Here is a 4,994-nt window from a genome sequence, read left to right on the forward strand (position 1 = left end):
TTTATTTCTCTCAGGAAAATATCTATTAGTAAAATTGAAGGGTCGTGGGCAAATATATATTTAAATTAAAATAAACTAAAAGTTTTCCAAAGTGTATGTGCCATTTTATAGTTTTATAAACAAGGGTTCAGAGTTACATTCCATACCCTTGCCAATATTTTGCTATCTCATTTTTTTATTTTAGTTATTCATTTGGTTTTAATTTATATTTCATTAAATAGCAAAAGATATTGAACACATTTATTTGCTCATTTGTTATGTGTAATATGTCTTTATTAAAAATGTATTCAAAATTTTTCAGCAAACTTTATTGTTATTTGTGTTTTTATTGCTGAGTTGCTAAAATTTTTTATGTAACTTGGATACAAGTTCATTTTCAGAAATCAGTACTGTGAATATTAGAAACCAGTACTGTGAATTTTCAGAAAATTAATATTAACTAATAATTTAATTATTAATATGTAATTGATATCAATACAGTAATATAATTATTGATATCAATAGAAAATAATAATTAAATATAATTAATGCTATCATTAATATAATAGTAATATTAACCTGCTCATGATTTGCAGCAGTATCTGACGTGTAGAAATTATGGAGACCATAAAATGGTAAAAAATCTTTAGAGTGCTGAGATTAAGAAAAAAATAACTATCAATACAGAATTCTATATCTAAAAAAAATTTTACAGAAATAAAGGAAAATTAAGATAGTTTCAGATGAAGAAAAATTAAGAGAAGTTTTTGTCAACAGACCAACTCTGCAAGAAACGCTAAAGTAAGCTCTTCAGGCTAAAGGCAAAAGTAAAGGGGAAAACTCGAGTTTTCATAAATAAAGGAAGAAAACCAGAAATGTTAAACATTTGGGTAAACATAAAAGATTATTTTCCCTTTAAGTATCTTAAAATACATGTAATTATTTAAAGCAAAAATTACAGTGTTGTCATCTGGATTTTTCAACATATGTCAATGTAATAAATACGACAACTGAAGCATAAAGTTCAGTGGTGGATGAAATTGAAAAGAGCTATGCAGAATGGAAGATTTCTACATTTTATATCAAGCGTTATATTATTAACTAATAATATTAAATAGATTGTAGCAAATTAAATATGTGTATAGTAATCCTTATAGCACTCATTAGAAAAATTAAAAATATAAAAAGACAAAAATGTACCACCGAACAATAGTACAGTGCACTTTCTTCTCAAGTGGACATGAAATATGTCATATAGCCAAGAACACAAGTCTGTGATCTTGGCTATATGACAAGCTTCAATAAATTAGAAAGAATTAAAATCTTATAAGGTGTTTTCTCTGACTGTAACAGATTTAAATTAGAAACCAATGAGAAAAGAAAACTAGGAAAATTCACAAATGTGTGAAAATTAAACAACACACTGCTAAATAACCAGAGGGTTAATGAAGAAAACCCAAGAAAAATTAGAAAATATTTTGAAATGAAAGAAAACAAAAATACAATATGCAGAACTTACGAAATGTAACAAAGCCAGCAGTTAAAGGAAAATTTATACCTATAAATGACTAAGTGTTTTACAAAGAAAGTTTTCAAATCAATAGCCTAGCCTCCCACCTGAAAAAAACTAGAAAAAGAAGAATAATCTACCGCCAAAGCACAAATAAAACATTAGAATGAAAAATCAATGAAATAGAATGGAAACAATGGAAAGCACAAAAGCAAAAGTTGGCTCTTCAAAAAATATCAGTGAAATTGTCAAATAATTAGCTACACCAACCAAGAACAACAGCCAAAAAGACATGAATAACTAAAATAAAAAATGAAAGAAGAGACCTTTCTCCCAAGCTTATAAAAATATAAAGGATTATAAAGGAATACTATGAGTAATTGTATGCAAACAAATTTAAAAATCTAGATGAAATGAACAAATCTCTACAAAAAAAGAAATGCCAAAATTGACTCAAAAAGAAATAGAAAATCTAAATAAAATTATAACAAAGTAAATAAATTGAATTAGTAATCCAAAAATTCTCCACAAAGGAAAATTCAGGTCCGTATGACTTTACGACAAAAATCTACCAAATGTTCAAAGTAGACTTGACCATGGGCAACAGCTCATCCCTGTAATTCCAGCACTTTGGAAGCTTGTAGCTAGTGGATCACTTGAACTAATGAGTTTGAAACAAGATAGTGAAACCCTGTTTCTACAAAAGAGACAAAAAGCCAGGCATAGTGTTGCATGTCTGAAGTCCCAGCTAATCAGGAGACTGAGGTGGGAGGATGCCTTGATCCTGGGAGGCGGAAGTTGCAGTGAGCAGAAGTGGAGATGGCACCACTGCAATTCAGCCTAAGCAATAGAGCCAGACTTTGTCTCAATAAATAAATAAATAAATAAATAAATAAATAAATAAATAAAGTAGACTTAACTACAATCATTGACAGACTCCTCCAAAAATAGAAAAGATAACTTTTACCAGCTCATTCTATGAGGTCAGTATTAACCTGATTCCCAAACCAAAGACATCACAGGAAAAGAAAACAATTAAATAATATGCCTTATGAAGAGATCACCTCCCCAAAAAGTTCTAAACAAAATACTAGAAAAGTGAACTGAACAACATATAAAAAGTATTATACAGAATGATCAAGTGATATTTGCCCCAGAAATGCAAGGTTAGCTCAATGTATGAAAATCAAACTATGTAATATACCATGTTAATAAAGGCAAAAACCATATAATCACCTCAACATGCAAATAAAATGCATTTGATACATCAACACCTATTCATGACAAAAGCACTCAATGAACCAGGAAGAGAAGGAAGCTTCCCAAACCTGGTAACAACCATCTATCCTAAACCCATTGTTAACCACACTAAATGGTGAAAGACTGAATGCTTACGCCCACCAAGAACAAGACAAGGATGTCTGCTCTCACCTCTTATAAAACATTATACTGGAAAATCTAGCCAGGGCAATTAGATAAGAAGGAAAAATGAAAGCCATACAGTTTTGAAAAACAAAACAAAAAAATCTCCATGTAGCTTATGTGCAGATTATATGAGCTTGTACTTGGAAAATACTAATGCATCAACATGCACTCACACACACACACACATACACACACACACACACACACACACACACACAACTATTAGAAGTAATAAACAAATTCAGGATTCTTCATCAATATAAAGAAATTTGTTATATTTCTATACATTAACAATGAACAATCCAAAAATGAATTTAATAAAATAATACTACTCACAGTAATATCATAAACAATAAAGGTCTTACAGATGTATTTAACAAAATAAGTACATTTCTTGCACATTAAAAACTAGAAAACAATGATGAAAGAAATTAAAGAAGACCTTAGTAAATGAAAAGGCATTCCATGTTCATGGGTAGAAAGACAATATTGTTTAAGATGTCAATATTACCAAAAAATGATCACAGATTCAATGCAATACCTATGAACACTTTAACACCTTTTTTGTTGTTGTTTACTGTAGTGGAACAGCCTATTCTCAAATTCATATGAAATAACAAGGATGCTTAAAGAGCTAAAACATTCTTGAAAAAGAAGAATAAAGTAGGATTCACACTTCCCTATTTCAAAACTTATTACAAAGCAACAGTAATCAAGACATGTATTGGCATAAAAATTGATATATAGATCAATGGAACAGAATTAAGAGTTCAGAAATAAAACAATACATTCATGATCAATTGATTTTCAACATAGATTCCAAGACAATTCAATGGTAATTATTTAACTTCAAATTAAGTGGCTTAAAAATTATTTATAGAACTACCCATATTTTAAAGTTCTGCTTATATCAATATTGCAATTGTTAATTATATGATTTTGTGTGACAAATTTATATTGACAAATTTATCCTCATAAAGTTGTTTATTGTATTCCCTTGTTAAACATTTAATGACTGAAGGATCTAAAGCTGTCCATTTTTACTGATATGGTTAATTTGTGTTTTCTTTATTTTTGTTTGATCAGCCTAGCTAGAGGTTTGACAATTTTATTACTCTTTTTAATGAATTAGTTTTAGATTCTTATAATCTCTATTTTGTTGGTTTTTTATTTCAATGTTCTCTGCTCTGATTCTGTTTCGTTCTTCTACTAATTTGTATTTAATTTTCTCATATTTTTCAATATCCTTAAGATATACACTTAGATAATTGATTTTTATCACTTTTTTTCCTTTTTCTTTTTCTTTTTTCTTTTTTTTTTTTGCTTTCAATTCACTGGTTTTTAATTTTCCATTCTTGATTTACTGAGGAGTAAAGGTGAGAATCATCCAACTGATGACAAAGTAAAACAGGAAAACAGGATAAACAGCTAGGGCTCTGCGGTCTGGAGGCTGGCTAACAGCAAGGAAAGCTGTGGAGGCAACTATAGACCCGGCAAACATCAGGATCACCACAAAAAGCCGAACCATGAAGTTTACAGGTCCTGGCCCAGCCAAAAGTACCAGTCAGCAAATCAGCATTGCTACTGTCAAGGGAAGTATACAGTAACCCAACACACAGAGGCTCTGAAAAAAAAGGTATGTTCCCTCCAAGAAGTTTTGAGTTGAGGATGACGGTAACTGCACCAAACCTGACAATGATAAACACCTCTGCAAACTGGGGCCCTCCATCTTTTTCACTATCTGCAGAGTCTCTTTGCAGCATTAATGCAAATGTCACACAAAGGATCAAAGGGCCCCACAAATCCCAATCTCTCAAAAGAGTATTGCTTTTCCTTGGGTACAAAACATGCATGAATTTTTTTCCCAACAGCTTTTAGATCACGCATGATGGTATTGTGAACAGATTCATTTACGTGTAGCTGTCAAATTCCCGGTTGTGAGATCTTATAGGAATGGTGATTTCTCCTTCTACTGGAATGTCTTGTGAGATGGATATATCTGAAAGGCCTGCAAACAAATATTTACTAATGTAATGATGCCTGAGATTTGCTTCAAAATAATAAAGAAAGTAGGTAGGGC

At 30.6% G+C, this 4,994-nt stretch overlaps 1 pseudogene; it reads right to left on the bottom strand.

Moving 5' to 3' along the window:
• Positions 1-594: 594 nt before the first annotated feature.
• LOC141580312 (protein YIPF6-like) overlaps positions 595-4,994 on the bottom strand; it is a 32,162-nt pseudogene continuing 27,762 nt past the window's right edge.

This window comes from Saimiri boliviensis, chromosome 1 (assembly GCF_048565385.1).
Source record: "Saimiri boliviensis isolate mSaiBol1 chromosome 1, mSaiBol1.pri, whole genome shotgun sequence".
Classification (NCBI taxonomy): domain Eukaryota; kingdom Metazoa; phylum Chordata; class Mammalia; order Primates; family Cebidae; genus Saimiri; species Saimiri boliviensis.